Raw genomic sequence first — 25,152 nt, 5'->3', positions numbered from 1 at the left:
CTTGCTCATTAAAAAGCATTAAATTATCATCTGACCAGTTCATGGACTGCACATTATTTTTATATGAATAAATGTCTTCTTCTATGGTCATCTGGTGATTTCAGACCACTATCTAGGAGAGCTTTTTAGATATTAAAAATATCTGAAAGTATCTGGACATATGAAATGCTCTTTATTTTTAAATTATTTTGTCAACATAAGAGTTTAGGAATCTTGTGGGTGTTACTTTTTCTTTTAATTAGCACTATAGTCAGAGGCGTGTCCCAGGATATTTCCTCACTAATAGACTTTTCCTTCAAATGAATACTCTTGGAAGTGTTGGATTACTAATACAGATCAAAAGGTATATATAAGGTCTACCGGAAAGTTCTGTCCGTTTATATCACAACAAGTTTCGACACGTAAGCACATGTTTATTTGGCGCATGTGTGCCTCTCTATTTTTATCACTTAATGTATACATACTGACGTAGCAAATTAACTAAAACAAAGTTGATTCACGTTAGTCTTATGTGTGAAGCGATAGTGTACCCATGGCTACTGATTAAGTTCATTTACGCCACTGTAATTTTTATGAATTTCAACAAGGAAGAAATGCTACAGAAGCAGTAGAAATTTATTAAAAGTGTTTGGTGAGGAAATAACACCGAGTGTCACTTGTTTTTGTCCTTACAAAATTTTTTGAAGGGCAAAAAATTCAAAAATGAAGAAGGTATCAAACAAGCACTGGTTCAATTTTTCGCATCAAAAGATAAAAACATTTTTCAAAAATAGGATATATAAATTGCCCTCACGTTGGCAAGAAATCATTAATAATAATAGCAATTATATTATTTAATAAAGTTTATTGATGGTAAGAAAAATTTGTATTTTGTTTTATTCCAAAAATGGACAGAACTTTCCAGTAGACCTTATATATGAGAAACCTTTGGAAATGAGTAAGGGAAAATAAATATTACAGATGTAAACTAGCCACAAAGATATACTCTTTCCAAGTTTTAAGACAAAATATTAATATTATATAACCTTTGGCAATAAACTAATAAAATCTTAAAGGAAAAGGAAAAAAGTGTTTTCCCAAACTCCTCATAAAAGCAATGTGCCATAGTTAACAATATTTGTAATAAATGAGCATTAGAACCATGTGTCTAACCCAATTCAAAATACCATTGAAATGGAAATAGGAAGGCAATGGAACATGATTTCACAGTCAAATCTCAAAATATGTGCAGGTACATCCCACCAAAATATAAAAATGGCTAAAGTTGAAACCAAATTTTAGTTATACCCATGCTAAATTTAAAATCATTCACTGTCACATCATTCAGCACGATACCAGTGACTTAATAAGAGATTACTTGGTTTACATATTGACTGAACTAGCTATTGCCAAACTGTAGTTTTCTTTCCCAATGTGTGGTAGCTCTGTGTTGGGCACAGTATCAAGAACACGAACCAATATTTATTTTCAATGTTCACAGACTCGTCTGGCATTATACAGTCACAGACCAAAACAATATGTTCCACTGAGTCATCTTTCTTTTCCAATTTTTTGTAAAGGAAATAAATAACAAGTAAATATTATAGAAAAAAATATTCATTTATTCAAATAAGTATACAATTGGCTTAATATCTAAAGTAGTGAAGTAAATATGGGAGAAATTTTTTTTCTCTCTTGTTTTCTTTCCATGCCCCCCCCCCTTCACAATACAAACCGGGCAACATGCCTGCACTGAGGTGTTTGTGGGGTGTTTTTACTCTGCCTCCTCCTTCTGTATTGTCAGGTTAAGAACCCAGCCTGTGGTAGGCACCTGGAGTAAGGAGCCTGGGGGGGGGGGAAATATTTTAAAAGTCTCTACTATTTTCTGGTTTGTAATTTTAATCTCTCTCTCTCTCTCTCTCTCTCTAACTGGCTCTCCCATCTGTATAAAAACATACACATGTATATATGTGTGTACAGTCAGTGAAATAACCGACTTCTACAGAGGTGATTTTGATTAAGAGTTCAGAATTTTATTTAGATGCCTTTCAAAGGAGAAATACAAGTAGGGGAGAGAGGTTTTATTTAAGTCAATCAAAGTTTTCTGTGGTTAATATAATTCTAAATCCACGTGATGTCTTCTAAAGGAAAAATAATGGCAGGCTGTGGAAACTGAAAAACACTTTCTCTTGGGAAATGAAAGAAAATGATATAAAATTTACTTGTTACAATTTTTGAAGGGAAGAGAAAATGATGTATAAGTGTGTAGGGCTTGCTAGTCCTCTCTCTATTGCTAAATTCTAACGCAAGTTCAAAAGGGTTTTCTAAAATAAAACCTAACATATCTTTCCATCACTGTATGCCCACATCTTCTATTTCAATTTGATTCAGGAGAAATTCTACTGATTTGATGTGCCACCAGATTGAGATATTCTGTATCAAAAAGAAGTGCCAAATTCTGTGAGATCTTGAAGAAAACAACTTAGTTGAGTAAAACATTAGTAAACTGGGTTTCTCAGGAGTATAAAATACTAAATTGCTATTTATGATTCAGTAAAGACCTAGAGATTTTTGCACCTCTCAAACTCTCCTTTTTTTCTGTATTAGTTTTTCTAATATATATTTAACACCCCCTGACCTTTTCTATTTTTTTTTTCATTCAGGGGTGCTTTTCCTAGCTCTCACTTTTTGTGACCAGTGCCACTCTAACCTTTCTCCTTTGTACATGTTTAGCTTCCTTTCTTCTTAGACAAAGAAATAAGACAACTTAGATTGGTTAAACTACAAATATCAGATCATAAGAAAGCAGAGGAATTTGTTCACTTATAAGTTTAAGAAATTTCATAAAAAGAAATGATTTCTCTTTTGAATGTTTAGAGTGGTATCTTTTTCTTTTCTTTCTTTCTTTCTTTCTTCCTTTCTCTCTCTCTCTCTCTCTCTCTCTCTCTCTCTCTCTCTCTCTCTTCCCTTTCCCTCCCTCCCTCCCCACTCTTTTCCTTTCTTCCTTCCCTTCCTTCCTCCCTTCCTTTATTCCTTGTTTTCCAACATATTTTAGTTGGGAGAGAGTAATGAATGGATAGGTAAACACTGTTAAAATATAAAATAAAACAATAAAATAAGCAACAGTAATACTTTCAATGGAAAAGGGCAAGTGAACCTTAATCAGATTGGGTAACTACTGCCAGATAAAATAGAGTATCACTCCATAAATACACACTGTTTACCACTTAGAGGGTTTCTTTGGGCAGAAAGAATAAGATTGTCATCAAACAGCTTGGTTTCTTGGGACACAGCCCCTGAAAATTTTGGCCATGGGGCTCTATCTTCAAATAATACCAGTGGAATCTAAGAGATTTAATATCCTACAAAGATTAGCAGTCTCTGAAGATATAAGTATAGTGTTTCTAGTGACACAAAATGATAGAGCTTTGAACCTCAAAATGATCCAAAGAAAGGAGGCATGGACCCTGCCTTGCTCCCTTGCCACTTGCCAGCTCTCACTCCTTCTCTTGGGCTTACAAAGGCAAACCTATCCAAGAGAACCTTGCTCAGAGCCTTCAGGAAAAGGCTTGGATCAGCAGCAGAAATAGAACTAGAAATCAGACTAGGACATCAGTTTGAAATAACCATTGGCACCAACTAAATGGTAAGCATCTCCCTAGTCTTTACCCAACTAGAATCACTGTCCTATGACTCTATAGGATTTAGATGCCATTTTTTCTATAGAAGTTGTCAAGAGAGGTAAAACCCAAAACAAATTAAATAAATAAATAAAAAGGTGTTATACTAAAAAAAAAAAAATCAAAGACCAAAAATCTGATGGATCAGATTAAGGTCTACATTTCTTCCCTAATTTTCTCTCCAATTAAGAGCAGCTGAATATAATCATAGCAGCAACACTATTGATTAGACACTAATGAAATGTTTTGAAAAGAAACTAGAGCAAAATATACTAACCAAAAATAGTTATTTGATGGTATTATTATTTTTGTGTGTGTGTGACAGAGACAGAAAGAGGGACAGACAGACAGGAAGGGAGAGAGATCAGAAGCATCAATTCTTCATTGCGGCACCTTCGCTGTTCATTATCTCATATGTGCCTTGACCAGGGGACTACAGCAGAGTGAGTGACTGCTTGCTCAAGTCAGCAACCTAGGGCTTAAGCCAGTGACCTTGAGCTTCAAGCCAGTGACCATGGGGTTATGTCTATGATCCCACACTCAAGCCAGCAATTCCCTGCTCAAGCTGGTGAGCCTACACTCAAGCCAGATGAGTCTGCGCTCCAGCCAGTGACCTTGGGGTTTCAAACCAGGGTCCTCCGTGTCCCAGTCCAACACTCTGTCCACTGTGCCACCGCCTGGTCAGGGTCATGGAATGTTTTTAAAGGTAAATCTAGATTTGGTCTTTTCTAATAGTCAATTTAATATAAAATCAAATTATTTCTTCCCTAAGATATTTGTCAAAATCAAGACTTTGTACAGAGACTACTTTTATCACAAACATTCCCATATTTGACAGACATCCCAATACAAGTCTGGTTTATAAAAACACTGCATTACAAATATTTTATCTACTGTACTTTGAAACCAAATCTTCAAAAATCATCATGATTTAATAAGAAAACAAAACTTCAAAACATAGGACATTAATATTTATATCTTTAGTTTCATAGCTACTTTCTTTATAATAGTTCTTTATAAAAAACATTATTATGCAATTCAAATCTAGTACACACAAGTATCCTATAATTTTGTATAAAGCTTCTATAATCTCTTTAAAAACATGATGCAAATTTGATGCATTCAAATATGAAAACAAAAGAAAATAAATCTTTAAAGTCCAAAGCTTACATTTCAGGGAAAGAAAAACAAAAACCCATGATGGAAATTTGGAGTGGTACAGTCTAATCCTCTTATCTCATTTGCACTGATATCATTATTGTTGGACAGCTTTTAGCACAAACCAGAGAACACAGGCTTACATACAGGTTTACAAACAGAATAAAATCAAGATAATCAACAGAATGGCCCAAAATGAGAGAACTTCGTTCAAACTGCTTTGTGTAAGTTTAATTATCTAGGCTTCTGTTGAGCATAGCAAGGCTATTCATTCACTACCCCTTCTACCCGCACATGCTATGAAGCACAATTACAGTATTAAACTCAATGCATGTCCAAATATTCCAGCTTCAAAAGAAAATAGAAAGGACAAAGGAACCTATCTGGCTAAAATTCTGCAATTTGAGTAATAATCCACAAACAGGAATATTTCATTCACTTTTCTGAAAATACCCTATAAAGCGAAAATTTTTGAAGGAAAAAAGCATAATTCTGGATATCTGAGTGACTGTCCATCCACATTAAGTAATGTTTCATTTCACTTTTTCTAAAAATATCCTACACCAAAAAATAATAATAATAAAATTAAAGGAAAAAAGCAAGATGTTGGATTGCTACACTGGTTCAGATGCAATACTCTGAAGAGGACAAAGTGTACTCTTTGGTAATTGAAACTCAAAGACCAAATACCATGTTGTTCAATGCAGATTTCTTGACTGGCACCACAAGGACTACTACAATACACTTATTTTTAATTGCCAATTCACATATCTAAAGAAAAGAATGTATGAAACTCCCCAGAGGTACTGTTCTACAGCGGGAGCTTAATACTTCAATGCAGGCTTCAGCAAATGGGGGCTTTTGTCAGTATTCCCTGGCATATTTCGAAATATCACTTAGAAATTACATAGGTCTTTCATTTGCAAAGTGCTTCACAGTAATTAGTCCTCAGAATACTCATTTGTGGAGGAATAATAAGTAGTTTATAAAATAGAGGATTTCAAGCAAGAAATGGTTTGGACAAGGCCATACAGGAGTTGTTTTGAGACTGTAATGGCACCTCTGGCGTGCCCCAAATTGGCAGTTTTTTGTGGTTTTTTTTCTTGTTTTTGACAAAGAGTGAGAGTCAGAGAGAGGGATAGATAGGGACAGAGAGACAGGATGGGAAAGAGATGAGAAGCATCAATTTTTTGTTGCAGCACTTTAGTTGTTTATTAATTGCTTTCTCATATGTGCTACAGCAGACCGAGTAACCCCTTGCTCAAGCCAGTGACCTTGGGCTCAAGCTGGTGAGCTTTGCTCAAACCAGATGAACCCATATTCAAGCTGGTGACCTCAGGATTTTGAACCTGGTTCTCTGCGTCCCAGTCCGATGCTCTATCCACTGTGCTACCGCCTGGTCAGGCGCAGTGCTTTTTTTTTTTTTTTTTTTTTTTTTTTTTTTTTGTATTTTTCTGAAGCTGGAAACGGGGAGAGACAGTCAGACAGACTCCCGCATGCGCCCGACCGGGATCCACCTGGCACGCCCACCAGGGGCTACGCTCTGCTCACCAGGGGGCGATGCTCTGCCCCTCCGGGGTGTCGCTCTGCCACGACCAGAGCCACTCCAGCGCCTGGGGCAGAGGCCAAGGAGCCATCCCCAGCGCCCGGGCCATCTCCGCTCCAATGGAGCCCGGGCTGCAGGAGGGGAAGAGAGAGACAGAGAGGAAGGGGGGGGTGGAGAAGCAAATGGGCGCTTCTCCCATGTGTCCTGGCCGGGAAATGAACCCGGGTCCCCTGCACGCCAGGCTGACGCTCTACCGCTGAGCCAACCGGCCAGGGCAAGGCAGTGCTATTTTGATACAATTCATATGTCTAATATTTTTGAGACACTGATAGCAGAATCATGTTGTTTTCTTAATGCCCACAGAAAATCTCAAAAGTTAAATTTCTATATTTTGAGTGTTACCTTTTGAAAAGCCACAGATTTTTCCATTCATTCTCAAAAGTGATAGAATCCCTACATTACTGGATACATATTTTTTAACACTGAGAGGACATTCATAAGTGTTATTATAACTTAGCCCACCAATTTTCAATCTTTTTCATATCATGACACACATAAGCTAATTACTAAGCATATTTTTTTGCCAATCTAACAAAAAAATAGGCATAATTTTGATTTGATTCACACTGGACGGCTATTGTTGTATTGGCTGTTGTCATTTTTTTAATCTAAGGAAAAAGAGTTCAATGCTCCTGACTAAAAGGTCAGGTATTACATGTTTTAACAATTCTGTGGCACATCAGTTGAAAATTACTGACTTAGACCGTAAGTGCTGTGGCAACAAATACAAGTTCACTGTGGTACATAGAGCCAAGGTAGAAAGCTGCACAGTACATGGTTGCCTAGGAGTCATTCCAAAATTTTTATTGAATAAAGAAGTAATATTCTTTCAGCTGCATTTACTCATTTGTTCACTCATTCATTGCTCAACCATTATTGCATACTGCTATTTGCAAGGTACTGAAGTAGATGATTTAGCAAAAAGAAAGAAAAAAAAAATATCCGTCGCCTGATCTCATGGAATGTATAATTAACCAGAGAAAGAGGTAAATGGACAATGAAGGTGATTAAGGGATACACTAGAGGGAGGTGAACATAAAAGAAGGAACAAATGTCGGTATTTGGTGACATTCAGAACAATGCTTCACAGAAGAGGTAGGTTTTTACTTGCAATTTGGATGAGAACGGTTCCGATAGGCAGAAGAAATCAGGGATGTTCATTGAAGACTAAGGAAAGGGCAACTGTAGGAACAGCTTTTCTGCTCCCACCAATCTGAGAAAATTTGTAGCCCAAATAGTATCATTTTTTACTACACCTTGTATATTTAAACTGGACTCATGTGCTGAGGCATATGGAATAGAATGGTTTGTGATTATCATACAGATTGGTTCTATGTAAATGTGTGCTTGTATAGTGCTTGAGGATACAGCTTATTCGTTCATGTATTCTAAATATTCCTAAGATTGTTTCCCTTCTAATGCATACTGAATAAAAAATGGAGGAATTTAATCTACTTCTGAATATCAAGCCGAAAGAATAGGTGAAGGACACCATACTTACATATACAGGAACACAGCAAAGGGGCTACCGGAATTGTCAAACATACACTGAGGGTTTAATTCTGACTGGGCATTCTGCAGGACATCGCCCAGTTCCTAACTATGCTTTAACTGTGCTGACACATGGCAAGTACTCAATAAGTGCTTACTAATCAAACATTCCCTGCTAAATTTACAATATGAGGGGAACTGAGTGACTTCAGACAGTGAGAATGGCCCATGAAATTTTAAATAGTGCCCTTTGTGCAATAGGCAAAAGCACAAAACACTGAATTAGCACTTGAACTTGACTCTTTCAGCTCCGAGATTAAGCTTCTTTCCACTGTCTACATATACCTGAATTCCATTGGACATTTCCTTACTGGGAGGTTTTAATTTCAGTATTGGGGTCACAACTTCTCTGATGTTTATGCTCCTTACTTTTCTTCCATGCACTCATTCATTGTCTTACTGGGGCCTATATTCTCTATGGCTGGTGTTCATCTCTCACAAAAGCCAGTGGAAACTCCAGCAAAGCCTAGGGGAGCACAGGCAGTCCTTTCTACGACCTCAGGGCTGGCTCGAAAAGGCACCGGAACCACTGCTATTAGCCCCTGCAGATTGAGCGTCCTAAATCCTTTGTCACGTGGCCACTCACCTCCCAGCATTTGTCACCAGTGGCACTTATGTAATGATAATGATCCACAATCACTGCAGGGATAACCTACATTAGACCCAAATTGGATATCTGCTGAAACGTATCTCTAGTACAGGTAAATTTAAAGTTCAACAAAAAAGTTTTTTGGAAGGTTACCTGACAGATTACCTCAATTTTTAGCTTAAACACAGAGGCCCAGATAGGTTAGCACAACATCACAAGCTTGGACAACCAGTCTACCCACCTTCTAACTGTGCCCGGGGCTAGAGCCTGGGAGCAGGCTGGCAGTCAGTGTTAGTCCAGCCAGGTCTTCTCTAGGGGCAGTCATGAGAAGTGAGAGTTGTAGAGAAGTACATTTCAGTGTAATCAGTCTCCTTATTAATCTTTGATGTTATTTATTTTATGCATTAAAAACATTATTTTGAAAAGGGAATTCATAGGCTTCACAAGACTATCAAAATAGTTCACCGCAGCATAAAAAGATTAAGAATCCCTAAACATTGTCCACAGTTACTCAACATGAGAGCCTGCCAAATGCATTAGGCCAAAACGATTAGAGAAGTCACTGTCCCTAAATAAATTAAGGTGAGATGTTGAAAATACAAAGAAATGGGGTTCTAAATTTTTACTGTGAACAAACTAAGGCAATAAAAAGGTGTCTGTGATATCAGGAAGGGGGCCGTTTAGAACTGGCAATCCCTGGGCAGGGAGTAGAATCCTTCTAGGGTAAGCCAAGCCTCAGGGAAGTACAATAAGTGTTCTTCTTATCTTGCAGGTAGGGTTTTAAAGAAACAGAGTCCCCCTAAAACTCAACAGGCAAAGAGAGACAAGAGCTAAAAATTAGTGCTTCATTCATTCATTCATTAAATAAAATTTTATTGAGTACCTATTATGTATCAGGGACCATGTGCTTATGATGGGTATCTAATGGTGTAAAAGACTGCAAGTGATGTCTGGTGGAATTTTAGTGTAGTTGGAGGAACAAACATTAAGTGACTACGCAGACAAAATACTAATCATTAAGAATTATAATAAGGCCCTGGCCGGTTGGTTCAGTGGTAGAGCGTCAGCCTGGTGTGTAGAAGTCCCGGGTTCGATTCCCGGCCAGGGCACACAGGAGAAGCGCCCATCTGCTTCTCCACCCCTCCCCCTCTCCTTCCTCTCTGTCTCTCTCTTCCCCTCCCGCAGCCAAGGCTCCATTGGAGCAAAGATGGCCCGGGCGCTGGGGATGGCTCCTTGGCCTCTGCCCCAGGCGCTGGAGTGGCTCTGGTCGCAACAGAGAGAGGCCCCGGAGGGGCAGAGCATCACCTCCTGGTGGGCAGAGCGTCGCCCCTGGTGGGCAGAGCGTCGCCCCTGGTGGGCGTGCCGGGTGGATCCCAGTGGACGCATGCGAGAGTCTGTCTGACTGTCTCTCCTGTTTCCAGCTTCAGAAAAATACAAAAAAAAAAAAAAAAGAATTATAATAAGCACTGTGAATAAAAAGAGTACTAAAGTAGGAGGGCATTAAAGCAGGAGGGTATTACATAACCTGGTAATGAAGGAAACTAAGCTGTGACCTGTGAGCTGAGCAGGAGTGGGGGGGGCAGAGTGGAGGGCAAAGAGCAGATTGAAAGAGAAAGAGGCCAGTACCTCTTATTCTTTTGAATTATACTTTCAATCTAATGAAAATGTTAAATAGATGCTCCATCTCAAGAAAAGAAAAAGTGTAAAGGAGTCGAAGGCAGCTAAGAAAGGAAGCAGGGAAAGAAACAAGGATGAAGAAGCAAAATTGTGCTTCCTGATCCGGTATTGGAGACTGGACAAGAGAAACCCTATTTCATTTCAGTGTTGACTGAGAATCCAAAATGGACCACTTGGAAAGGGCTGTGGAGAATCCAAAAGTCAGTCAAGCACAACGCTTGCATTACAGAACAGAAGGACTGTGTGAGAAAAACAGTCGCACAGAAAGCTCCCCAGAGGCTGAAGCACAGCTCAGCCGTCAACCCTCTGGACAGTGGCCTTGGGCAGGTCACATGTCCTAGACCTTCTTCTCCACTTCTGTCAAAGAGCATGTGGGCCCACTGACTCTGACATCTCTTCCAGGTTCAACAGACTGTGCTCCATTTTCCAGTCCCTCTCACTAAAGACTATTTCGATGCCTCCAACTGTTGGTATGCTTGGAAGCAGTTAATATAATTCAGAGATTAAAGATATAATTGTGACTTTTTTTTCCTTTTAAGTCTGGCTTTTGAAACCCTTGAATCTGAATTGAGCTATGTGAAGATTGAGGAGAATGAGTCATCATAATATTCACTTGCTAATACACTATACACTTGGGGCTGGTGTTGAGGGTTTAAAGAGGAATATCAACTAAATCCAGGGACAGTACTAGCTGCAGAAAATAGAAAAATGTATAAAATATGGTCTTCGAATCATTAGGCAGTCCTCAGCTTAGTAATGGAAATGGCCATGCAGGACACAGTGACTCTCAGGAGAGTTTACTATTCCAAGTCCTGAAACACGAATATAAATGAAGCATTTTGAGGACAGCAAAAAAGGAATGATTAAATGGCAGTGATAGAGGTAGGTGCATGTGAAAAGTTTTTGCCACAAGTCTTGCATTTAAGTCTGATCTTAAGAAGTGTAAAAGATTTAACTAAGCAGAGTGAAGACATTCCGGGCAGACAGACCATGATATGTATAGGCAAGCAGCAGAAGAATGAACATAATGCCTTTCTTTCCCCAGCATCTATTTCAGTCACGTTGCAGATAAACAGGATTTTAAACATGGGAAGCTATCCAAATCAAACAATTCTTACTCTTTCATCCAAATTCTAATGGGAACATTTTAAACTCCCTTTTGCAATTGCCAGGAAAATTATGTGTACCCTTATTTAGAAGAAATAGCTCCTACTTCTTTTAATCAAACAATATATTGCTCTCCTCCTAGAGCTGGAACCAAATTTTTCTGCATTTCAGATGTTAATTGGAATTTACTTATTCTTTTGTAAGGTGCCTGAATATGGTCTGTCAGCAACTAAACAAATTTAAACAAAAAGAAGGAAAAAGAGCAAAAATAGGCTTCATGAAAAGCAATGAAATGCATCAAAATCGGGGACTCTGTCAGCATAGTTGACAAAAACATCGACTTGAAGGATGTCCTTGCCAGGTTAGGACACATCCTTTTTCTAGCTCCTGTCAACCTGGGCTCAGCTCCACTTAGAAATGCCTGCCTGTCTGGCCACTGCTGAGAGATGGCAACTCCTCCTAGCAACAGATGAAGCCAATGGAAAGCCAGCAGCATTGATTCTTGCTGTTGAATGCAGTGACATCTCATTTATCTGGCAACTCCAGTGAAGACTGTACAATGCATAGGATAACTGCTGAGAGAGTGAAGTTGACATTCTCAAGCATCAGAAACTATTAGATTTTAGTCAATTTGATTGGAAAGTTGACTAAAATTAGAACCATCTAAAGGGGTTTAAATTATGCATAGACATCAGAGTACAGTGGACTAAACTTAGCTTTTGGAGTAAATAGATCTGAAGTAAATATTACCTTTATCACTTTCAATTCATGTGTTCTTACACATGATAGTTCTCCTGGGACTTCATTATTTCATCTCTTAAAAAAGGGATAAATATCTGACCTAACATGCCTCCCAGAGATGCTATGTGAATCATAAATAATGGTGGATTTCAAAGCCTTTGAAATTACCAAGCACTACATGAATAAATTTTAATTGGCATTGTATAATAAGTATTTAATATAGTTAACAGCTTCATTTCCCATATGGGTAATCTTGGATGAGTCACTTCATCTTTATTTTTTCATTTGTCCAAGGAAGACTATGCTAGGACATAATTTTGGAAGTTACTATAAAGATTTAGTGAATAAATTTATACAGTCCAAACACGTAGTAATCATTAAAAAACTGTTAACAAACATAACTATTATGACCATTTCATTCCATCACTTACTACTGTGAGAACCTGAGGGGTTGTTAAATGGGATAGAGCTATAATTCTTACTAAATGGCCCCAAAGCAATGAGCTATAGAACTTTAAACACACATGTCCAAGGGATCTTGCACAGTCATCTCTTAACCCTCTACAGTTTTGACAAATCTCTGCATGTGTGAGGTTTATACTCAAGCTTTCCACATTCCCTATTGGACATAATGTTTCACTTTGCTTTCATTTGTCCCCTCCCCATGTAACCTTTTCATTATTCTTTGAAATTACTACCCTTCTTTTCCACACATAAATACAGAACTGGGCTAGTTCCTGTAAAGTTTGATTAAGCAGGCCTGCCAAGCACATAGCTCCTCATAAGTCTTTCTTTCTTTTTTTTTTTTTTTTTGTATTTTTCTGAAGCTGGAAACGGGGAGGCACTCAGACTCCCGCATTCACCCGACCGGGATCCACCCGGCACGCCCACCAGGGGGTGATGCTCTGCCCATCTGGGGCGTCGCTCTGTTGCGACCAGAGCCACTCTAGCGCCTGAGGCAGAGGCTACGGAGCCATCCCCAGCGCCCGGGCCATCTTTGCTCCAATGGAGCCCTGGCTGCGGGAGGGGAAGAGAGAGACAGAGAGGAAGGAGAGGGGGAGGGGTGGAGAAGCAGATGGGCGCTTCTCCTGTGTGTCCTGGCCGGGAATCGAACCCAGGACTTCCGCACGCCAGGCCGACGCTCTACCACTGAGCCAACCGGCTAGGGCCTCATAAGTCTTTCTAAACAGAGCGTCTGCTTCTTATCTTACCACCAATATGCTCTCCTGCAGCAAAAGGAGGGGACAGAAGATTTTAATTAAGGGACCTACAGTAGTCAGTTTCTCATGTCACACTCAACACCCATTATATGGTAAGTCTTAATATTAAAATGCCATAGTTTATATGTGATAATAATGTAATCTCATACAGTTAAGAACAGGCTACAATGGTCAGTATTTTGCTGGACTCAAGTCAGTAGGACTTATCAATAGAAACTACATTTCCAGGCCTATGGTTTAAAATAGCATCTCCATTCTGTAACCCCAGTATTCCACTTTGAAAACCCGAGATACTGTTTATTTCATACTTAGCGCTTTGGCATACTCCAGTCTGGATGTCTTGACTTTTGTATAATCCTCCACCCTGGTGGCCTAGAAGCTCCGTTGAAAACATAAGCTTTATAGCCTTCCATGTATTACAGATTCCCAAGCTCCCAGCTCACTTTGTACTTAGCACATGCTCAGTAATTACCTATTAAATAAAGAAATACTAAAAGTAAGAAAGGATAGAGGAAAGACAAGAGATATAAACAGAGAGGTAAGAAGAAGGGAAGAAAAGGATGGAAGGAGAGGAGGAAGAAAGAACGGAAATGGAAGAAAGAAAACATAAATAATAAAGACACCCGGGCAGAGATATCAAAAACACTTAAATACTTTAAATAAAATCCTGCCTGACCTGTGGTGGCGCAGTGGATAAAGCGTCGACCTGGAAATGCTGAGGTCGCCGGTTCAAAACCCTGGGCTTGCCTGGTCAAGGCACAAATGGGAGTTGATGCTTCCAGTTCCTCCCCCCCTTCTCTCTCTGTCTCTCTCTGTCTCTCCCTCTCCTCTCTAAAATGAATAAATAAAAAAATAAAAAAATAAAATTAAAAAAAAAAATCCTCAGATCACTTTCACACAGGGTCTAACACTGTTTCCTACTGCCACTCGTGTAAGCCATCTCTGGATGCTTAGGATGCTAGGTAACTACAGGTTACCAGAGAAAAATGGAACCCTACTAATTCTCGTGTAAACTTAAAAAGCTAAAAAAAAATGTACGCAAAGCTATGATTCCTTATTTTTCACTTTCGTTCCCAGAAGTACAGGTTGAGTTGCCCTTTCTCTGTCTCCCTGAGCCAGACTTTATGCCCAGCTGGGCACCTTCAAAGCACATTACTTACCCTTCCAGATACACACCACAGCTAATAACCTAGCCTCAAGTGAAATAAATAAAGTAAGTAATTCAAAAACTTCTAAAATAGAAATCCTAAACTACGGCAAGCAATGAAACATTTCTTTTTTCAAATAAAGGAGAGAAAGGAAGCTTAGGTATAAAATATGTACATCTTAGATCAGACACTGACTGCTATTAGTGACTCCTATCTCCTCTGAGTCATTCACTGTATTTCAAATATAGTGAATAATCACACTGGCATGAGCAGCCTCCCTGGGATTTTATGTGGATCCAATGACATTACAAACATAAGTTTCTTGAACATAAATTTTTTTAAATGCACACAAAAATGCAACCAGAAACATTTTCCGGATGCATCTTTTTGTTTACATATTATTTATCATATGTTAGGAGGAAAAAATAAGTTGGAAATTCTTGTAAAATATTCAACTACTACAAAAGCCCTAATCTGATTCCCACCACCTCCATCAGGTCTATATACAAAAAGATGCCTGAACACCCAGCTGAGAGGAGTTAGAGGTTCTCATTCTCAAATGATGGAGAAAGGGCATCATTTTTCTGAGAGGTATTACGCTGACCACCAAAAATCTGGCCAAGGAAATATCCTCTGTGTAAGTGGAGAACAAGACATTTTAGAAAAGGGCTTTTACTAGATTTACAACCAAAGAATTAGCTATAGGTTGAAGCGATCCAAAGGTTTTGATGATAAGCGGAGCAAGAGAAAATGCAGAGTAGGATTTGTTTGGAATGTAAGGTGAGGGGAGGCAAAGATAGGGGAGAACTCTATTTAAAGAAAAGGCTGGGGCCAACAAGGGGGGAAGGAATTGGTAGAGGAGAAAATATACATTTAAGAAAGGCCTAAGGAGTGCATATTAGAGAGGAACAACCTTTTATAACAGCATGAAGTTCCTGTTGGACTTACAGAAACCACTATGAAATGGAAGTAAAAGCACATATAATGAGGACTCTGCCAGGAACATTATCTCAGTTCCCTTATATATTATGGGTATTCGTGGCATGGACTCAGCTTATTATGGATCTAGTTCAAGCCACCCATTGAAACATAATAAAGAACAAGACTATTTTGGGGCAAAGATAAAGTCAATAAAAAATACATTTCTGTAGTTTTATTATATATCAGAAAATCAGGTAAGCCAGTTGAATTCACCAGAATCTACCTTCAGAGGGAAAATTAAAATCAATGTTTTAAATTAAAGCAATTTCTTTCATTTCTTCTACATGTTGACCAGTACATACTAACCATGAATGACTTCTTGGTGATCCAAGAGAGTCAACTAGCATTCAGTAAGGGCTAACCAGGGAAAAAAGTAATAAAAAATTCCTTGCATGAATTATAATATCACCTTTAAGGAGAGATATACATTTAAAAAAAAGAGTGAGTTCTAAATGATGAAGGAATAAAAAAATCCAGCCTCTATATTTCTGTTTTCTAATCTGAAAAAATGGAGGAGTCTAATGAAATGAGTTATCTGTTTCCTTCAATTTAAAAAAAACTAATAATTCTATAGTTTATTTGCTCATTTATTTACTAAATATTTATGAACTTCCTTGTGAAAGAACTAGAACTGGCTTACATTCCCATGGAAACCATGGTCAGTTTCTATAGTATTCAAATCTTTTCAACAAGTACTTGAAAATGTGTCATATAAAAAAGAAATAATAATTTTTGCACTTTCAAAGCCTTTATTAGGAGTCAGGTATCATTCTATATGATGGAAAATAACTAGATAGATGTGAATGTGGGAAGTGACTTAGAGATACAATAAACATAGAAATCAAAAAACTAATTTGATCCTTACAACGCTTATCAGTTTTAGATAAAACACCATGTGCCAAGCTCTGCTAAGCAATTAACACATAATCTCTAATTGCAGATTGCAGAAGTACAAAAAAGGCACAATAAAGAAGATAATCCTAGCAATTATCTCATGTAAAATTCAGGTAACAAAGTCCTTAATCAATCTTAGAGATGTTTCAGCAGAGATTGCATTCGTTTTGTGATGAATTTTAGTAAAGTAGCCACTGATTTGGTCTAGTAAACCTTTATGATCACTTTTTATTAACTAAAAATCCATAAAAATAAAGCCACAATGGGCACAGTGCTGGGTGGAAGACAAAAGACTAGATTCAGATGATCTCTCAATCCTACATGGAGAACTAAAGCAGCAACAAGGAACAGGTGATTGTGAGATTAAGCATTTGAGCTGGGCTTTAAGAGTTTTTAAGAGGCTGATTTGCAGAGATAAGGACACTTGAACTCCAGTGAAGTAGTGAAATAAATAACAGTGCTCAAAGAGTTATATTTACTGCCACACAAGATGAATCATGCTTTTTTGGGGAATGCATTTTTGAAACTTCATTTTCCATTTTGGATGACTGGATCAGTCTCTCAAAAGAGTTTGGAATGTGGCCAATTACTTCCCTCTGCATTTTTCATCTGAGACTTAGGCCTGTGCAACTTCATTTTCCATTCTTACATAATGTATCTTGGATAGCAGGGACTTCACCTGTGCCTCTTTATTTTGTAAAGAATAAGACACTGCCCTGGCCAGATAGCTCAGTTGGTTAGAGCATTATCCTGAAACAGAGGTTGCTGGTTTGAACACTGGTCAAATTAATGATACCACCTGCCCCGGACGATTGGCTCAGTGGTAGAGCATTGGCCCAGCATGTGGATATTCCAGGTTTGATTCCCAGTCAGGGCACACAGAAGTGACCATCTGCTTCTCCACAACTCCCCTCTCCCTTCTCTCTTCTCTCTTTCTTCCCCTTCTGCAGCTATGGCTCGATTGGAGCAAGTTGGCCCTAGGGACTGAGGATGGCTCCATGGCCTCTCCTCAGGTGCTGAAATAGCTCAGTTGCCGAGCAATAGGATAATGTGGGCAGAGAATCAGCCCCATAGGAGGCTTGCCAGGTGGATCCCAGTTGGGGTGTATGTGGGAGTCTGTCTCTCTGCCTCTCCACTTCTCGGTTAAGAAAAAAAAGAAAAAAAAAAGAATGACACCAAAAAGAACCTGTTTATAAATTTAGATGTGAGAATGAGGACCAACAAATACAATTAAGAAGTTTTAACAAAGATATCATTATTATAATAATTACTGCTCTATACTCCATACCTCTATTTCATATGATGATAATAATAATGATGCCAAATTGCTATTAGCAGATACCATTAAAATTTTCAAGAATAAAAACCATATTCCAACAATATCCACTTCAAAAATTAAGCATTAAGGCTCTGGCTGGTTGGCTCAGTGGTAGAGTGTCGGCCTGCTGTGCAGGAGTCCCAGGTTCGATTCCCGGCCAGGGCACACAGGAGAAGCGCCCATCAGCTTCTCCACCCCTCCCCCTCTCCTTCCTCTCTGTCTCTCTCTTCCCCTCCCGCAGCCAAGGCTCCATTGGAGCAAAGTTGGCCCAGGCACTGAGGATGGCTCCATGGCCTCTGCCTCAGGCGCTAGAATGGCCCTGGTTGCAACAGAGCGGTGCCCCAGATGGGCAGAGCATCGCCCCCTGGTGGGCAGAGCGTCACCCCTGGTGGGCGTGCCGGGTGGATCCCAGTTGGGCGCATGCGGGAGTCTGTCTGACTGCCTCCCCGTTTCCAACTTCAGAAAAGTACAAAAAAAAAATCCAGCATTAAATTTTACCATTTTTGCCCTGGTCAGGTAGTTCAGTGTCATCCCAATATACAAGGTTGTGGGTACAGTTCCCAGTAAGGGCACATACCAGAATCAACCAATGAATACATAAATAAGTGGAACAACAAATCTGTGTTGCTTTCTCTCTCTCCCTTCCTCTTTCTCTAAATCCAATAAATAAGGAAAGGAAGCATTATACCATATAAAGTTAATTTAAAACTTCTTACCATTTGTGACAGCATGGATAGACCTAGAGGGTGTCATGTTAAGTGAAATAATTCAGTCAAATAATTCAGAAAGACAAATATCATGTGACTTAACTTATATGTGGAATATAAAAGAACAATATAAATAAACAAACAAAACAGAAACAGACTCATAGATACAGAGAATAGACAGATGGCTGCCAGAGGGGAGGGGGCTGGACGACTGGGTGAGAAAGGTGGAGGGACTGAGAAGTTCCGATCGGCAGGTACAAAATCCTCACAGGGATGTAAAGTACAACATAGGGAATACAGTCAATAATACTGTAATAACTATGTATGCTGCCAGGTGACTACTAGAAATATTAGCAGGAACACTTTGTAAAGTATATGATTGTCTAACCACTGTGTTGTACAACCGAAACTAATGTAAAATAATATTGAAGGTAAACTGTATTTGAAAACTTTTTAAAATTAAAAAACAAAAGGCATTAAAAGACATACAAGTAAACTCTGAGTAAAACATTCAATGTGCAACTGTCCCAATCACATATTACCTCACATATGCCCAAGCACTCAACACTGCCACGATATTCAACCCACTTTGAGAGTAAGTGACAATATCTAATCTAAGGGCAAAACAAACAACTTTAAAATATTAAAGAAAAGCTCAAACAAAATAATGCCCATTAAAATATTAACCCGACAGCAGCCATCCATTTTACTTGATGGAGGACTACGGGGTAACTGAAGGTACTGTGACTCATTTTAAAAAATCAAATTACGGGCCCTGGCCGGTTGGCTCAGCGGTAGAGCGTCGGCCTGGCATGTGGGGGACCCAGGTTCAATTCCCGGCCAGGGCACTTAGGAGAAGCGCCCATTTGCTTCTCCACCCCCACCCCCTCCTTCCTCTCTGTCTCTCTCTTCCCCTCCCACAGCGAGGCTCCATTGGAGCAAAGATGGCCCGGGCGTTGGGGATGGCTCCTTGGCCTCTGCCCCAGGCGCTACAGTGGCTCTGGTTGCGGCAGAGTGACGCCCCGGAGGGGCAGAGCATCGCTCCCTGGTGGGCAGAGCGTCGCCCCCTGGTGGGCGTGCCGGGTGGATCCCGGTTGGGTGCATGCAGGAGTCTGTCTGTCTCTCCCCGTTTCCAGCTTCAGAAAAATACAAAAAATAAAATAAAATAAATAAAAAATAAAAAAAATAAAAAATCAAATTACGTAAATTTTAAATATTTCAGCATTATACAACAGAAAGTGTCTTAAAATGTATGTGGGAAAATTTATTCAAGGTCTGGCCCCTCCTTGTGACACCAGGTAAATCTCTTAAGCTCCTATAGCTATCACTTTCCCACCCATAAAGTAAGCACAATATTCCTCACCTACTTCCCATGGGTGAAAATTAAATAAAATAATGGATGCAAACATGCTTTGTTATCCATAAACTACAATGTAAATATTGTATTTCATTCCTAAAACTAAAGCTTGCTTTCTGTAAACTGAAGAATCACTCTTAATTTATTATGCAGGAAATAATTCTATTTCTGAGAATCACATCGTTTTAAACCAAAGGTTTAAACCATAAATATAGCAAACAGATTAGCAAATATAATATGCAACAGGAAAAAGATAAGAATAAAATAAAGAACCCAATGTAACTGACAATGGCAAGAGAGCTTGTTCTTACCATTTTTACCACAAGGGGCAAAAACAAAACAGAAACTATAGCTTCTGTGCATCTCATTAAGATTAGGAATCCTGGCCGGTTGGCTCAGTGGTAGAGTGTCGGCCTAGCGTGCAGGAGTCCCAGGTTCGATTCCCAGCCAGGGCACACAGGAGAAGCGCCCATCTGCTTCTCCACCCCTCCCCCTCTCCTTCCTCTCTGTCTCTCTCTCTTCCCCTCCCGCAGCCAGGGATCCATTGGAGCAAAGATGGCCCGGGCGCTGGGGATGGCTCTGTGGCCTCTGCCTCAGGCGCTAAAGTGGCTCTGGATGCAACAGAGCAACACCCCAGAGGGGCAGAACATCGCCCCCTGGTGGGCATGCCGGGTGGATCCCGGTGGGGCGCATGCGGGAGTCTGACTGCCTCCCCGTTTCCAGCTTCGGAAAAATGAAAAAAAAAAAAAAAAAAAAAAGATTAGGAATCCTAAACATTCAATCTGATGTGGTTTTAAGAGTGGCTCCAGTCAGGCCACACACCTTTTCCATGTGTTTGAAAAAGCAGTAGAAGGGGAAATAACTGCGGCAATAGAGAACTCCATCACTTCCGTGGAGGTATTGTTGTGTAGACAATGGGATGGGAGAGTTTCTGGGAAAATGGTAGATGAGGTTTTGAGGACAGATACAGGCATTGTCTTCATGATCATTTAAATGTAAAGAGAAAGCTACAAACTGAACCTAAGGCAGAAAAAAGCGCTGTGAGAGAGAGAAGCAAAGTGCTACAGAAGGACAGAGAAAGGGGAAATTGATTTCTTTAGTCTCAATAAGGAAGATTTCACTGTGAAGGTATACTGAGTCTTACGGAAAAACGGGATGTTGCTAAGTACAGGTGACAGAGAAGGGCATTAAGACTGAGTGCATGAAAAGCCAGATAGAGAAAATGGCTCAAAAAGAAAAGACAAAAAGAAAATGAAAGGAAAGTATGTCCTAAAGGGAAATGAAAGAGAACCTGAAATTAGAGAGTTATATTGAGGTTAAATCTTTTAAAGCGCTCTGAAAGGCCAAAAAAAAAAAAAATGGATTTTAAAGAATAGGTTATTAGAATTCACCAAAGATTCGGAGGCATTTAGTAGCTGGCTTGCCTGTAAGGTAGTAAAATACAAAATAGCATAGGCAACATCACACACTCAGAGTGTGCAAGAAGGAAGATCTGGAGAAAAGAAGAGAGCACAGAACAGAGGTAATGAAGTTATGAGAAAGGATAATCATAAGTGAAAGCATTGCTATAGTTCCACTGTAATCAAAACAGATAAATAATAAAATTTTTCACATGCAAAATATACATGCGATAAATCTTGTGTCTTGCCAAGTGCTTTGACTGTTACAGGGGTAGAAAGAAAATACATTTACTGGGTGCTCATTATTGAGCTGAGTGTATTAGCTATTATTTTATCTTTTAATATTTCTCTAACAAACTTATAAAGTGAATATAATACATTTGATTTGTAACTCAGAGATATTAGGTCAACCAGCAGCAAGAAGGAAACTATAACCAGTATAACTGATTGCAAACACTTCACACTCCACCGGTCTGCTCAACCACCGCATGAAAAGTTCTGGGTGGTGGTGTGCCCACATGGAACATGAACTGTTCAAGCGGAGACTGAATAGCTAGCAAGTCAGTCACCAAATGTTATTTTAGGCTAAATTATATTGAAAGTTTTCAACTCTTTTAAAACTCTATGCATCCTGGTATTTGTTTTAAATAATTCCCTTTCCCCCCATTTTCCTTTTTTAAATGGACTGAATTAAACTCTACAAGATTTACTGGATATAGAATATTTAAAATGCTAAAATCTTTTAAGAATGAAACCTCATTCAATTCACTGAGTGAAAGTAATATTGATTGACCCAGCTGCTGGCCTTGAAAGCAGAAATAATGAATGCTGTAATAAATACAAAAGAGTGATAGTAAAGTAATTGTGATAAAGCTGTGAGATAAAAGCTGGATTAATTGCCACACTCCACAAAATAGGCTTCATTACGATGTGAGATGTTTTTGTTATGTCTAAGGGTGAAGGTGAGAGAAGCTAAACTGAGAACAAAAGATACATGTAGCCTGTCAACTGCACGCTGTTCCATTCTTAGAGATGATCTTCAAGTAATGCTGTCTCTTATGGGTAAAATAGAAATAAATGTTTAATTAGAGAAGTTGTATCTTTTTGTACCTTTTAAAAAATATTTCTATGGGCTTCAAATTCCATGAAAGCCCATTTAAAATAGTCATATTTAAAACTGCACCATAATTTGAAGATCCCAAATGTATATGAAGAAGTACTATGCTCTTGCTGCGAGGCACTATAAAATGCACATTGCTAGATTGATACATACATTTCTATAGCTTTTTTTCATTAAATAGCCCCATGATGCAATTTTAAGGTATAAATATTTAAGTGAACATCACAATTTATAAATTGAAATAAAGAAGCAAAAATGTGTTCTGATTTAAGCTTGTACCTATCCCAATGTAGCACCTCATTACCAATCTGTAAATTTTTAAAGCCCTGACAATAATCATTTAAAAGTCCAAGCTTAGTGAGTAAATTAAAATACCACCAGTCCTAGCAAAGATTGATCTTCTTTTCAAACTCTTCCCTCATGGCTGATATTCTGAGGTCAAAATTAATGGTGTTCACATGTGTAGGACAAGTTCACAATGAAAACACAATTCTACTCTATCTTCACACCTTTTCCACTCTTTGCTCCCATGCCAGAGTGTAAACATTTTGTCTCACCTCGCCAATGGTGAGAAAATTCACCCCTTTGTGCTACTTTAAACAAACAAAGAATGTATTTCAATTAATGTGTCATGAATCCATTAGGGAAAATGATTTTATTTACTTTTTAATCTCCATTTAGTTATGATTAAATTGATATTCTAAATAGAATCAGCATTTTTAATAATAGCATTATAGAGATAAAATTCACATACCATATTGTTCATACACCATTCAAAGTGCACAGTTCAATGGCTTTCAGTATATCTACAGGGTTGTGCAGCCATCATAATAATCAACATCAAACATTTCATGACTTCAAAGAGCAACCCCACACCTTTTAGCCATTCACATTCAGCATTATGTAACCATTAATCAAATTTCTCTCTCTATAGAGTTGTTCATTTAGGACATGTCATATAAATGGAGCTACACAATATGTTGTCTTTTGGACCCCTTCTTTAACAATGTTTTCATAGGTTAGCCATGTTATATCATGCATCATCAGCACTTCACTCCTATTTATTGCCAAATATTCCATTGTATGAAGGAATATGCTACTTTTTATCTATTATGAACAATGTTAATATGAACATTAGCATACAAAATGTTTTTTGTGTGGATATATTTTCATTTCTCTTGGATACATACCTTAATTGTAAGACTGCCGGGTTCTATGGTAACCCTATGTTTAAATTTCTGAAGAAATGTCAGGATGTTTTACAGAATGATTACATTCTTTCACAGTCCCACACAGTCTCATAGAGTATGTGAGTCTCATACAGTCTCATACAGTGCATGAGGGATACAGTTTCTCCATACCCTCACTTACCCTTGTTATTATCTGTCTTGTTAATATAGCCATCCTAGTGGGTGTGAGGTGGTATCTTCTTTTGGTTCAGTTTGCAATTCCATTATGGCTAAAGGTATTGAGCATTTTATCATGTGGCTTTTAAATATCTGTATATCTACTTTGGAAATATTTTTTTAAGTGTCCTGAGATTTTGCACACTTTTAGTTGGGTTATCTTTTTATTTTTAGCTCTGAGAGATCTTTGTGTATTTTAAATACATGTTCTTTACTAGACACACGACTTGCACACTTTTCTCCCCTCCTCTGGTTGTCTTTCACTTTCTTGATTATGTCCCTTGAAGCACAAAAATTTTCAATTATTATGAAAGCAAACATCTATTTTTCATTTGTTGCTTGTGCTTTTGGTGTAATATCTATAAAACCACTAATTAACCTGACATCATTAAAATTCATCCCTATGCTTTCTTATAAGGGTTTTATAATTTTAACTCTTATGCTTAAGTCCATGATCCATTCTGTGTTACTTCTTTACAGGTAGTATAGACCTTTTAAAATATTTTTAGCAACATGCTATTTTTTAATTAAATATATAGGGGTGACATTGGTTGGAACATACAATGGGGAAAAGTAGTCTATTCAATAAATGGTGTTGGAAATATTGGACAGATACATGCAAAAAAAAAAAAGTTAAACTAGACTACCTTCTTACAGTATACACAAGAATAAACCCCAAAGACATAAATGTTAGACTTGAAACCATACAAATCCTAAAAGAAAACACAGACAGCAAAATCTTGGATATTTCTTGTATCAATATTTTTTCTGATATATCTCTTCATGCAAAGAAAATAAAAGAAAAAATAAACAAATGGGATGAAATGAAACTATATCATTTTTGCACAGCAAAGGAATCAATTGATAAATGAAAAGACAACCCCCTGAGTGGAAGAACACATCCACCATGATATATCTGATAAGGGGTTAATATCCAAAAGGTATAAAGAACTTATAAACCTCAATGCCAAAAGAACAAACAATCCAACTTAAAGAATGGGCAAAGGATCTGAATAGACACTTCTCAAAAAAGGATACACAGATGGCCAACTGGCAACATGCTATTAATCAGACTTCAAGGTCTTAAGATAATGCCAACGAAGTCTTTTTATTGAAATAACTAAGAAAGTTCTTGGAAATCTCTTAGGAATATTACTAATAAAAAAAAAACAAAACATTGGATGACGTCAGAGTAATGGCGCGGTAGGAAGCAATACCGATAAATCTCCCCAAAAATTCAACAAGATCTTCAACCAGAAACAGAAAAACCTATCCTTGGAGCCTTCAGATGTTTCGCAACACACCCGAAGGTATGGTCGAGCGAAAAATTGGCTAAATATATAATCAAACCCCGGGGGAAATAGGGAGTAAGAAATGCTCTGCCTTCCTCACTAACCTAAATAAGACTGCTTCCACTAGGAACTTACAGTATAGAAACTAAGGCGGGCAAAGGGAGTGAATAGATCCAGGCCGCGGTACAAACGGCTGAACCAGGCTGTGGCACAAAGATCCA

At 38.5% G+C, this 25,152-nt stretch overlaps 1 protein-coding gene and 2 non-coding genes across 5 annotated transcripts in view; 1 reads left to right on the top strand and 2 right to left on the bottom strand.

The window, feature by feature from the left end:
- Window positions 1-25,152, bottom strand: part of FGF12 (fibroblast growth factor 12) — a 614,102-nt gene that overhangs the window by 174,887 nt on the left and 414,063 nt on the right. The gene's annotated exons all lie outside the window — the stretch shown is intronic.
- On the bottom strand, window positions 1,686-1,819 carry LOC136380255 (small nucleolar RNA SNORA51). The gene has a single exon (XR_010746926.1). It is a non-coding gene; the product is annotated as a small nucleolar RNA SNORA51 (small nucleolar RNA).
- Window positions 17,739-17,814, top strand: TRNAS-GCU (transfer RNA serine (anticodon GCU)). The gene has a single exon. It is a non-coding gene; the product is annotated as a tRNA-Ser (tRNA).

Source organism: Saccopteryx leptura, chromosome 8 (genome assembly GCF_036850995.1).
Source record: "Saccopteryx leptura isolate mSacLep1 chromosome 8, mSacLep1_pri_phased_curated, whole genome shotgun sequence".
Taxonomy (NCBI): Eukaryota; Metazoa; Chordata; class Mammalia; order Chiroptera; family Emballonuridae; genus Saccopteryx; species Saccopteryx leptura.
The sequence above is the reverse complement of the archived record's forward strand: the minus strand, read 5'-3'. Positions and strand labels throughout refer to the sequence as shown.